Source organism: Balaenoptera acutorostrata, chromosome 12 (assembly GCF_949987535.1).
Source record: "Balaenoptera acutorostrata chromosome 12, mBalAcu1.1, whole genome shotgun sequence".
Classification (NCBI taxonomy): domain Eukaryota; kingdom Metazoa; phylum Chordata; class Mammalia; order Artiodactyla; family Balaenopteridae; genus Balaenoptera; species Balaenoptera acutorostrata.
The window spans coordinates 2,250,827-2,263,744 of record NC_080075.1 but is presented as its reverse complement, the minus strand read 5'-3'; the positions used below and the strand labels follow the sequence as shown (position 1 = coordinate 2,263,744).

At 49.1% G+C, this 12,918-nt stretch overlaps 1 long non-coding RNA gene across 1 annotated transcript; it reads right to left on the bottom strand.

Moving 5' to 3' along the window:
• Positions 1-3,809: 3,809 nt before the first annotated feature.
• LOC130709394 (uncharacterized) lies at positions 3,810-6,199 on the bottom strand. The gene is made up of 2 exons (XR_009009936.1): positions 5,637-6,199; positions 3,810-5,354 (listed from the first exon to the last, which is right to left on the bottom strand). It is a non-coding gene; the product is annotated as an uncharacterized LOC130709394 (long non-coding RNA).
• Positions 6,200-12,918: the final 6,719 nt, after the last annotated feature.

Here is a 12,918-nt window from a genome sequence, read left to right as displayed (position 1 = left end):
AATTTAACACAGCATTGTAAATTAACTATACTTCAATTTAAAAAATGCAGACTCTTAAGGGCCACCCCTGACCCACGGGATCAGGTACTCTGTTGGGGGTGTTCGGGGGTCAGCAATCCGAGTTTTAACAAAGCCTCCAGGTGACGCTGATGAATCAGTTTGCGAGACCCTGGTTAGAACCTCGACTCTCCAAGTGTGGTTCCCAGGGTCGCCGTCACCTGGGCACCTGTGGGAACAGCATACTCTGGAGACCCGTCCCCAGATCTCCCAAATCAGAATCTGCAGTTTAACAGGATCCTCGGCTCTTTCAAGTTTGAAAGAACCACTTTTTTTTTTTTTTTTTGACAAAGATGGCAAATATTGTCCTTTGCCCAGCAAACAGCCATTCCTGTCCTCCTCTCCTAATAAGACCTCACTTTTGTATTGGGCAGGGCATATGAGGGTGTCTTGTACATTTCAAGAAGAAACTTAAAATTATTTCCATTGCAAAATTTCTCTGCAAATTGCAGTTGCTGGCAAAAGCTTCTCTGGATGAAATGGGTGATGCACACACAACACACAGCTTGGAAGAAGGGAAAATGAGCCACTTCTTCCTCCTGCATCCCTGGGCTGGGAGGACAACTCTGGTTTTCGGCAACGAACCAGACATGGGGCCTCAGCCTCCCTTTCTCCCCAGCTCTCCTGAAAACATATGACATGACTGCAGTAGGAGGAAATTGTGCTATGTGAACGAGGTTTTAGCAACAGAGATTAAATCCAGACTTGGTCTCTCAAGAGCTGTTTACCTCTCGGCGTTAACGCAGCTCGTATAACCCCCCAGCTACTTCACACCGGTGCTGTGAGCTCCATGTAAGATGATTTATGCAGGGCAAGTTTGCGGACAACTGCTATGGTCTGAATGTTTGTGTCCCCCTAAATCCTTATGTGGAAATCCTGCCCCCAAGGTGATGGTGTTGGAGGTGGGACCTTTGTGAGATGATTAGGTCATGAGGGTGGAGCCCTCATGAAGGGGATTAGTGCGTTCATAAGAAGAGACACAGAAAGCTCCTGGTGCCTTCCACCCTGTAAGGACGCAGGGAGAAGACGGCAACCTGGAAGAGGCCCTTGCTGACCAACTGGCCCCCGGATCTCAGATGTCCAGACTCCAGAACTGGGAGCGATACACTTCTGTTGTTTGTGACCACCAGCCTGTGGGATTCTGTTACAGCAGCCTGAATGGGGACTAAATCCTGCAAAGCAGCAATTAAACAAAATGAATTATAACTGCTACCGTATTTACATTGACTTTTTAAAAAAAAAATTTTCGGCTGCGTTGGGTCTTTGTTGCTGCGCACAGGCTTTCTCTAGTTGTGGCGAGCGGGGGCTACCCTTCGTTGAGGTGCACGGGCTTCTCATTGCAGTGGCTTCTCTTGTTGCGGAGCACGGGCTCTAGGCACGTGGGCTTCAGTAGTTGTGGCACATGGGCTCAGTAGTTGTGGCTCACGGGCTTAGTTGCTCTGTAGCATGTGGGATCTTCCCGGACCAGAGCTTGAACCCGTGTCCCCTGCATTGACAGGCGGATTCTTAACCACTGCACCACGAGGGAAGCCCCTACATTGACTTTTTAAAAATGCAATTTTGAAAATTTTACACCAATTAATTTTCTACACTAGGGAGCATCCATCAGTAAAGTTTATCAACTAGGGGCTCACATTTTAACTCTTTGACCTCAGGTCTCCTTGTTTTATTCTCTTACTGTCCTTTCAGAAGAAGAAAATGTGTCTGGGTCTTCAAATATGTATGGACTGCACACATCTTTTACTTCCTAGTGGTTGTCTAGCCGCTGGCTGGAAAAAACCATTGGTAGAATCACGGTTTCCAGCAGGAAATATTACTTCAGTGCAACCATGATTGATTGTGTCTCTCCTCCATGATGGGCACCATCGCAGGCCCTGGGGATAGAAAGATGGATAAAATATGATAGCTTCCCTCAAAAAGCTCATAGACAGATGGGGGGGGGTGTCATAGATATTTAACAACAATAATATCTTAGCTGCAAAGAAAGAGCCCTTGTCAGTGCTGGTCTTGGCTGATTCTCTCAGCACCTCCCATGGCTGTCCCCTCTCTTGTGCAGATTCTGTTCCAGACAGATGGCAGAGGATGGGGAGATGGGGGGGCAGCTTGGTGGCTCAGGGCAGCTCAGGCGAAGACGTGCATCCAGCATCTCCAGGAGAACTAGGTGCTGAGAATCTCCCACCTGCCGCAGTGCCTGTGCCTGGGGCCAGGGGGTCCTCGGTCCTTGTCTGGAGGGAGCAGAGAGAAGGCAGAACAGTGCCGGGGAGGGTGGGCGCTGTCAGGGCGGGCAGAGCCGGAGGGGGCACTGGGGGCATCTGCAAGGCCCTCTGAGGTGCTGAGAGGTCAGGGTCAGGCACAGCAACATTCCAAACCCTGAAAGGAAACTCCCTCCCAAACAGAGGTCTCCACAGGGAAAACTGCCAGTGGAGCCCCGTTAGAGGAAGCAGGGGTCCTGGTGACAAAGCAGAGGGAGGGTCAGACTGCGGTGGCCGGGGGAGGGGGGACTCAGAAGAGGCAGCGCTGGGAAAGCACAGGCCTCCGTCTCGGCAAATCAGCAGAAGCTGGAGAGGCTGGCTCCCTTCTCCTGCCACAAGGAGCAGGAGGCTCTGTCTACTAGGACAACAGCAACAAAAGCAACCGAAGTGAAGCATGGTTGAACCCCTCCAAAGTTGTTGTAAGAAATGGAGAAGAGGAGAAAAAGACCATCGTTTCCGAGGCCACAGAATCTCCTCCTTGGGAGCTGCAACCTCAGACGTTTAGGGACAAAGTGCTACCTGAAGCCTGGGATTTGTGTCCAAGGATCCTGGAGAGAGAGCAGGCCGACCTGTGACCCAAGTGGGTCGCGGACGAGAGGAGGGGTGAGGCTGGGAGGTGGGCGGGTTTCCACCCTCGCTGGTAAATTCTGGCCACTGCCCCGCACCCCTGCTCTGCCGGCCCTGCCCCCGCTCCCCGCCCCCCCCCGCCTCCGTGCGCACCTGTGAATGATGGGCTCCGTCTTCAGCCCTGTTTCCCCTCATTCCATAGAATCCGGCAATGTTCTTCCACTGCGGACCTCAAATCCTGCCCACACGCTCACCACCCCGAATCTTTGTTTTCGCCCAGAGGTTCCCCCAGAACTCTGCTTGTATAGTTACTTCCCAGCCCCTCGCGCCCCCGGAGTTCAGGGTGTCAGTGGCCAAACACACGTCTCCTCCTCAGATCGACCCCTCACGCCCCATTTCCCCAAAGCAGCTCAACCTTCACCTCTTGCCCAAGCCACGAACTGAGCCACGTTCCGGGTCTGACCCTAGTTCGACAAACCAGATCGTGGCGACCCCTGTCACCTCAGAAGCAGACCCTCCCCTCCCCCTCTCTCCAGTTCGCCCCCCGACCTTGCAGTGGTCTTTACATCGAGCATCTGGCCTGAGTGGTGCCCTGGGAACCTCTGTCCCGGTCCTGGAAGACACGGATCCGGAGCTGGTCCACAGCGGACTGACTCTCTTTCCCTCCCCCCCACACCTGCCCCCCTCATCCCCTCCTGGCCTCTCCCCCCGCCCCCCGCCCCCCAGCACAATGGAAGCCTTTGAACCCCACTTCCTTGCTTTCACCCTGTGTTGCACATACACCTCCACCCCTGGCCCCCTCCTAAAACATCTTGCCTCTTTGATGGCAAAAGCCGTGAACTTTCATCTGTGTTTCCTCAGCCTTGCATGTCTGATGCTTGCTCAATATTTCTAAACGTTTTTGAAAAAAAAATCAACAGGCTTGTGTCCATATTCAGAAAATATCACTTTTATTTAGATGTATGCCTCTGTCGGCCTCTGTCACCAATTAGCAACTACTTTCAAAGTAAGATTCTTAAATTTCAGATCCAAATCAGGACCCACTACACAGCAAGCCCTATTACTTTCGTAGATTGTCTGTGTCATTTGGAAATGAGGACAAGACAGAAGTTGTCTATCAGACGCATTATTGGAAGCTTTCTAATTTTCTTATGAAAAGGATCCATCAGTTGAGAAGCTGAAATAGTGGAGGAGTTTTTATGGGCAACGTATGAGAGATTGTATAATTGGCTCCGGATCTATGGCCATATTATAATTGATATGACGGTAAACACACCAAAGTGATGGATGTTTGAAGCAGCAGCGGTCGTGAAACCAAAAAAATGAGACGGATATTTTTAATCTCAAGCTGATTATGTCATAAACGCTGTTTAGAGATGATCTATTACCAGACCTCAGAAGGCAAACAATCAGAGAAATGTGCCTTATACTGTCAAAGGCGCTTGAGAAACTGACTCAGGTTGGACCACACGACAAAAATTCATCCAATTACCCACACTGTTTGCCAGTTTAGATGTTTAAATACTGTTAGCTTGATGGGGATACAAATATAGGGGCAGATCTGAATTCAGACTAAATCAGGGAAGTGAAAGTGTCTGCATAAACCACAAACTAAGTTATCAATGGTTCTTTTTTCATTCTGCACGTCATGTACAGGGTTTCCAGGCAGCTTGGATTTATGAACACTCCCAGGCTGCGTGCAAAATAAGGAAGAAAGAAAGAGCAGCCCTCACACCACCCCCTGTTGGCACGTCCTGTGGATCATCTCTCGCCAGCATCCAGGGGTCAAAGCCCTGGCCAACGGGCACTGCTGGCTGGCCTGGCTGCCGGAAAGTACTTTCCCAATCTTCACCTCGGGGCCCGGTGAACTTGGCGACCCAGGGTCAAAGTTGTTGCTGGAGATGTCTGCTGCCTAAGGAGCGGAGTGGGAATTGCGTAAACACATCTGAACAGCTGTTCCTGAGACATAACAGCTCTGCTCTCAGGGAGCCGGCAGAGGCCAGGCAGTGGTCTGTGTTTCCCCGGAGCCTGGGGCAGCTCTACATGCAGCCAAACCAACAGATTTACCACCAGCCCAGGTGCCATTTCTATAATCAGGATCACGGCGTGCAGTCTGCTTTCCCACCAGGGCGCACAGAGGATGCTGATGGCCCCTCAGGTGTGGTCCTTCCCAGGTATTCTGGAGGCTTCATACTGTAAGCACCTGGGGTTCTCCACTGAGGGGTTCCTTTGCCAGGCCCTGCTTGCTCAGAATGTTCCAGAACACCGAGGAGTCGACACCAGCAGGAGCAGCCATCGGCCAAGCTGATGAGAACCAAGGGTGAAATGAGGGTTCCCTGGGCCCTCAAGAGGCACGAGGCTGAGGCCTGCTCCACGCCGTCTCCCGGGCCAACAGGAGGGACCCCAGGTGTCCGCAGAGGGGCCCGCTCGTGAGCACACACTCTGTGGGCTCCCTTCAAACGGGCTTCATTTCCAGACCTGTTTAAAGATTTTCACATACAAATTCACAAATCAGAAAAAATTCTCTGTCAAACCACATATTCATTTTTTTCTTAAAAATATGGTATCTGCAATACTAAGTTTAAGTACTCCTAGACAGGTTGTATTTAAACATAAATGCTCATAATCTTAATACCTGATTCCCCCAAAGAACTGCAGCTTTTCTAGGCGCCCCCTCCGCTCAGTTATGAGGGTGATGTGGTCCTTTTAGCTGCCCCATAACCTCAAGGACCTCCCAGCCCCCTTCTCTCTGCTGTTTACCTAGTGGATTCTGACCGGCTGAGCGATGTCAGTTACAGCCCAGGAGGAAGGCTGGCTGAGGATCTCTGTCCTGCTTCGGGGCCAGGAGAGGGGAGGGAGGGAAAGAACAGAATAGAACGGAGAGTTCTCACACCAGGGTTCACGCCCTCCTGAGTGTGTGTTTCCCTGATTCTGTCAAAACTTCACTCCAGGGAGGAAATGGTTGGGATCTTCATCTAATTTCCATGGTGAGTGGCCTCCAGGAAGTTGCCGTCGTTACCAAGGCTCTTTGGATCTTTGCACTGGTTTACGTAGACAGAGCTGCTGGGTCATTTCTGTGCTGTTTCGCTTCTTGATTGCCGCTTCAACCCAAATCCTGGATCCCGTGAAACGGGTCCTTGCCCTTGGAGATGCTTCGCTGTCACAGCCTTCAGTGGGATGCTGCTCCCAGCATCCCGTCCCGTCTGTCATGTCTCTCGGCTGCAGGTTCTGGACGCCTGTAGCATGTCCTCAATGCCCTTCTGCCCAGCAGGGCTGTCTGTCCACAGCCCACAGCCAGCGCAGAAGTGGGCCCTTCGGTTCCTTCCGATTCGCTACTGAGAGAGAAACTCAAGTGGCATATTTGCTGGCCAGCCGGGACGGCAGGAGTTCTTTTTCAGCTGTTCCTGTCTATCAATCCACCCCCGCCCCCGGCATCTTGCCTTTGTGCAGTCATTTTACCCAACTGTCCTTCCCCATATTTTACTTGGAGTGTGTGTGAGAGACAGAGAGACAGAGAGAGCGAGGGAGCTTCCCTCATCATTTCGTTTCAGAACCGTGGCTTTTAAGCTTCAACACAACCTTACGCTGCTTGTTTATCTCTTCCATTTCCACCCCCTGGCTCGTGGCCTCCACAGCCCTATCTCTCAACATTGCTTTCTTTCCCTTTTCATCTGTAAGTGTACTTTTTCTTTTTTTTTGGGTGTGTTGGGTCTTCGTTTCTGTGCGAGCGCTTTCTCCAGTTCCGGCGAGCGGGGGCCACTCTTCATCGCGGTGCGCGGGCCTCTCACTATCGCGGCCTCTCTTGTTGCGGAGCACAGGCTCCAGACGCGCAGGCTCAGTAGTTGTGGCTCACGGGCCCAGTTGCTCCGCGGCACGTGGGATCGTCCCAGACTAGGGCTCGAACCCGTGTCCCCTGCATTGGCAGGCAGACTCTCAACCACTGCGCCACCAGGGAAGCCCCTGTAAGTGTACTTCTCAGGCTGTGCGTGTGGATGGACAGAAAGAGCAGAGGGGCCAGCGCTGCAGGCGCAGGAGGGGTGGCCCCGGGTGTGGCCGCCGGTCTTCCGGTCCCTCTGCACCGAGCAGGTGGAAGGAAACCTCGGCCTTTGCCACGGCGTGTCCCGAGGTGCCCGTGGACACCACGCACGCATGCTTTGTGGTCGTGGGGCTCTGCTGGGCTGGGCAGCGCAGACAGTAGAGCAGCTTTGGGAGCCCCCCGTGAATGACCCCATTGGGTGGGTGCAAACCCGCTAAGCAAACAGACCACACCTCCCTCCCCGAACTTGAAAGTGACTTGTGACCTGGGTTTGTAGGTATTGAGCGAATGGGCCAGCTGTGAGCAAGGAGGAAAGGCCCCCTCACCCCCGGCCGGGCTGCACCCAAGCCTGCACGGGGGAGCGGAACCCTCACTTTCACCCTGAAGGCAGCCGCCGCGGCTCCGCGTCCCGGACAGAGAAAGACGCGGGAGGTGCTGCCACCTGGAGTCCACACACGGTAAGGCAGCCAAACCCGACCACCTAGATCGGAGTTATTGTTGCCCCTTCCCTTGGGGCCAGCGTTGCCTTCTCGCTCCTTATTCACCTTGTAATCCTGCGCTGGGCTGGCAGGAACTGCCGGAAGGGATTAAAGGACCGCAGAGGACCTCTGTCCTCAGCCCTCTGGTTGGATGATATTTATGCACGCGTCTGCCCCGCGAGTGACCTGCCCCGCCCAGAAATCCTCTAATTGCAAGTAGAGAATATTCTTGTGTCAATTACACGGTGCTCTACAGAAACCCATCGAATTAATGACTAAAAAGGGATGAGTTTCTCTGTGAAATGGATTTTAAGAAGGATAATTGCTGGGTCATTGGTTGTGTGCATTTAAAATGCTAGTGTATTTTTTTTTCTCTATTTTTATTTTTTTAAATTAAATTAAATTTATTTTTTACACAGCAGGTTCTTATTACTTATCTATTTTATACATATTAGTGTATATATGTCAGTCCCAATCTCCCGAAATGCTAGTATATTTTGACAAACTGAATTCCGAAGAGGTTGTGCTATTTACCTGTCAGTGTACAAGACTGTTTACTCCCCTTCATCCTTGAAAACACCGTGTGTCATCAAATATATTTTGATTTTGACTTGGATGTGTGAAAAATCATCTCTTATAACAGTTCATGAATTTTACTTTATTTTTTAAAATTGTAGTTGATTTACTGTATTAGATTGGTTTCAGGTGTACAACAACATTAGTTTCAGGTGTTCAATATTTTTATAGGTTATACTGCATTTAAAGTTATAAAATATTGGCTGTATTCCCCGTGCTGTACAATATATCCTTGTAGCTAATTTATTTTACATATAGTAGTTTGTGTCTCTTAATCCCCTCCCCCTATCTTGCCCCTGCCACCCCAGCTGGTAACCACCAGTTTGTTCTCCATATCTGTGAATAGTTCAAGCATTTTAAATTGTGGAGTTGAAATTGCTTTTGATCTAAGAAGACTAATTTAAAGTCAATTATTCATTTGTTTATCTACTCAGGGTGATATCCTATCATGGTTTTTTCACTTGACTTTTAGTAGGTTCTGATTTTCTCTCTCTCTCTTTTTTTTTTTTTTTTGGACTTGAAGGCATTTTAAAAGGATATGGTTACATTTACCAAGCTTTTCCCTTATGGCTTTTGGCGTTGGTGGACTTGCCAATCTAGATAAAAGGGTAGTCAGAACACCTGGCACCTAGTTAATGACAGAAAACAATTTGCTGAATGAAATTTTCTGCGATAGCCCTGATTTATCATCCTCCGGGGATTGGCAAGGATGCTTTCAGTGTCAAGACGTAGGTAGCTGCAGCTGCTGAAACTAGAGGATGCTCTGTCCCCTCCCACACAGAAAAGGGGGCGCGGTTCTTCGGCCTCCCGCCCCACCTCCCGGGGCTTCCGGGAGGCTCTGCCCTCTACCCCCTGGCGCTTTAGCTCAGGCATCCTGCTTTCCTGCCCCAAGGCAGCAGCCTCAGTTACAGGGGTCACATTCAAACATGACAGTCCAGAGGGAAGAGGGGCTGTCTCCCCCATGGCACTTTCTTAAGGTCCAGGACTAAGACTGACCGTCACCTCTCGTCGTCCACTTTGTGCTGCATCCAAACACCGGCCAGCGGAGGCCTTGCTCGGCTGCGTATGGAACGAACCGCAGCCCTTCAAAGCAGGGGAACCTGAAATCGATTCCAGGGTAGCTCTGAGGCTGGCCAGAGGTCACCTTCTAAGTGAGAAGGACCAGTGGCGTGGTGGTACCAGGTCCTGATTGGCAGGAAAAGACTCAATGTGTTCAACAGAGAAGGTCAATCCGGAGGGACTGGGGGCTGGCCGAGGCCAGGCGGGGTGGGCCGGAGGACGCACCTGCTTCTGGCTCTTTCTACACAGTTAACCCCCCTCTTCCCGCATAAACAGCTTTCTGTCTCTGAAAACTTTGTGAAAAGAGACTCATTAGAATCACCTGGAAAACTGAGGCAAGCGTTCAGAGCAATGGCTGCATAGAGAACAAAACCAGGTAAAAATCAAGTGTGCGTCTGTCTACTGAAATAATGATTCTGAATATGTAATGGAAACAATAACAACAAACATAGAAAAACAAAAGAATACACTATCAGATGCCATGACGATCCTGGCTGGATGAACAAACTGGAATTTAAACGGAAAATCATAAAAGAAGGTTTGACTGAACGGAAAGGCATCCAGCGTGTCTGCGGGGGAAAAGCTGAGTATTACAACCGTGCCAATACTTTATATTACTTGGAGGGAGAGGTAGGTGGGGAGGGGGTTTGAGAAGGGGGAGGCAGGGGCAGGGGCTAGCTGGGTGGGGCTGGCGGCCGGTGAGGGGAGCCCTGGGGGACAGCGGAGTGAGGGTGTGGCTTAGGCTTACGATTTGAAAAATATTCTGCTTTGTTCAGAGGGAGGCTTTGAAACGTTGTAGCAAAAAGAGAAATGAGACTTTTCTGGTAAACAAGGAAAATAAGGAAACAATGAACAGGCTGGGAAACAGCAGAAACAGGCCTGAAAGAGTTAAGCCATCTTGGTTATTCTTTAGCTGTTACTACTAGCAAACACGTGTAGCTAGACGTGTCCTTCACCAAGCTGATGGCTCTGACTCCGTGTGAATTACCCTTTGCTCCTGGCATTCTTCTCCCCCGCTCCCTTGTAGCACTCGTCATTTCCGAAAGAAGGGCATGGCCCATAACTTCAGGGACACCAGGTCCGGTTGCTGAGCTGCCTGACACCAGCTTTGGCCATGAATTTGCAGAAGAAAAGAATCGCAACACCTTAATTACTCTTAACCTTATCACCTACCCCAGACCAGGAGCCCTGAGCCCCGGGCCCTTTCCCTATTCCCCGGGGAGTGGGGCGCAGTCCTTGAGGCGCTAGCTAGCTAGGGAACTGTGTCCCCTCTTGCCCGGCAAAAGGAGTAAAGCTACTCTTTCTATTTCCCCCAAACTCTGTCTCCGCATTTCTATTCGGCATCGGTGGGCAGGGAGCCAAGATTTGGCGACAGAAACTGTGCTGTATCGTAGTAGGATTTTAGTTTAATCGCTTGGATTTAGATGGTATGTGTGTGCTGTTTTTCCAGATGACCTTCAGTAGCTTAATTTAAGGTCTTTTGTCCCATTTTTCTTGACCACACTAATCCAGCCAGACGCACACACTGGGTTTGGCCAGGATGCCCGGAGCCTCTTGCTGGCGGCTGGACGTGTGGACCTGCACTGGGCGCTGAGCTCCCGCTGCCCCCGCTGCCCAGTCAGGGTATGGGCAGCCCCCTAGGCCTCTCCTTTTGCGTCTTGCTTCCTGCCTGTGGACATGGGCTTTGTATTGTCTCTGCTTCTGCTAAGTTCAGTACAGTAAGCATAGAGAACTCACTATATTTCAGCCTAAGATGAAGACAAGCCAACCTTTTAATCAGGATCTAGGATTCTTATCTTGGAGCACGCGGACCCTTAAAGGGTATGTGGACAGGCCTCGTGGAGTCGGCCAGACCTGTGACTGTTGGCATGGTTTATTCGTGTGTACACACACACATGTGTTATATATGGATATATAATGTATGCCGTATATCTGTGTACACATATAATACATGTTATATATGGGTATATAATATATGCTGTATATATATGTACATACACATATATTATATATGGATATATAATATATGCTGTATATCTGTATACACATGTAATGCATGTTATATATGGGTATGTAATATATGTTGTATATATATGTACACACATATATATGGGTATAATATATGCTGCATATCTGTGTATACACATATAATACATGTTATATATGGGTATATAATATATGCTGTATATATGTACACACATAATATACATTATATATGTGTATATGATATATGCTGTATATCTGTATACACATGTAATACATGTTATATATGGGTATGTAATATATGCTGTATATATGTACACACAATATATGTTATATACAGGTATATAATATATGCTGTGTGTACATGTACACACAGCATATAATATATGCAGTTTTCTAGGGCGAATGCCTACAGCTTTCCTCAGATCCTGCAAAAGGTTCATATTCCCAAAAGTCGAATATATATTGAATATGCATCACCCTGTAATGGTGATCTCTAAACTTTTGGGCCTGTGCACCCCACAATATATGCCGATTTATTTATCTATAAATTATATACATGTGCTAATTGATGAACTGAAGGTGAAACAGAAGTTTTGAATGTCTTTCTAGTGACGGTGGGGTCATAATACCATTGGGTCAGGTGTCGTGTCACAGGATGTGGTTTGTCACCAACAAGGGAGTGTCACCCTGCTCCTTCCTGAGGGTTCGTCCCACTTCCTTTCTGGTCTAATATTGTCATCGCTTCTTTCTCATACCGCGGCTGACGGGCTAGTAGGAGGTTCGCTTGACTCGCATTATTGGGACTACATTCAGTCTGTGGTGAATACGCAGGGATCTTTTAAAGCCACTTTTCCATCTTGTGAAGTTATTTTAATTAAAATTAATTACCGTAATCAGTAATTCAATCAACATTGCTTCTGGCGTGAGCCCTTCTCTGCTGCGGCTGGATACTATTTAAAAATATTATTTGCAGGTCTGATTTCTTCTTCTACCCCCTGAGAGTCTGGATCATTCCGACCATTTATGAAGCAGTGAGGTTGTTCTGGGGCTCATCGCCTCAGGGAAGGAGCGATTTGATATTTTTGTATAAACACCTATGTGCAAAAAACCTAAAGGAATTAACTTAGTGCCATTAAGACTAATAATAGATTTCATTAAGCTGGTTGGATATCACATATGTACGTGAGGCATAGGTCTGTGCGTGCAATGATATCTTTCTTCTAAATCAGTCAAAACCAGCCAGAAAATCAAATTCACTGAACGAGTACTTATTGAGCACGGGTTTTCCTCCAGGGCCCCTTCCAGGCCTTGGGACTGTGGCTGTGAACTAAGCAGGTGGAAATGCCCACCTTCAGTGGCACTTATATTCTAGGGGAGACAGGTACTTAAAACAAGTGAGTGAGACGCGCTGACGGTGAGGGGATGGGAGGGGCTCCCAGAGACGCTGAAACAGGGAAGGAGGAGGGGTTGTGGGCATTGGGGCTACAAGTCTAAATAAGGGGCCAGGGAAGTCCTCCTGGAGATGTCATTTGGGTAAAAACCTGAAGGAGGTGAAGGAGTGAGCCATAGAGGTTTCCGGGGGGGGAGAGAATGCCAGGCCGAAGGAAGAGAGCCAGGGCCCAGGGGTGGGCGCATTCCTGTGAGCTTGTGTGGGGAGGAAAGGAGGTCAGGGACCCCGCTTGGAGGTAGGTCACAGGGCCCTCGAGACCCCTGGGGGGACGGTTACTGTCAATTTCTCCTTTTGGAAATATGTATGGGTACATATATATTTACAATTGTTATATCTTCTTTTTGGATGGATCCTGTTGTCATCATGTAATGTCCTCTTTTGTCTCTTATTAGAGCCTGTTTTAAAGTCTATTTTGTCTGATACGAATATTGCTACTCCAGTTTTCTTTATGTTTCC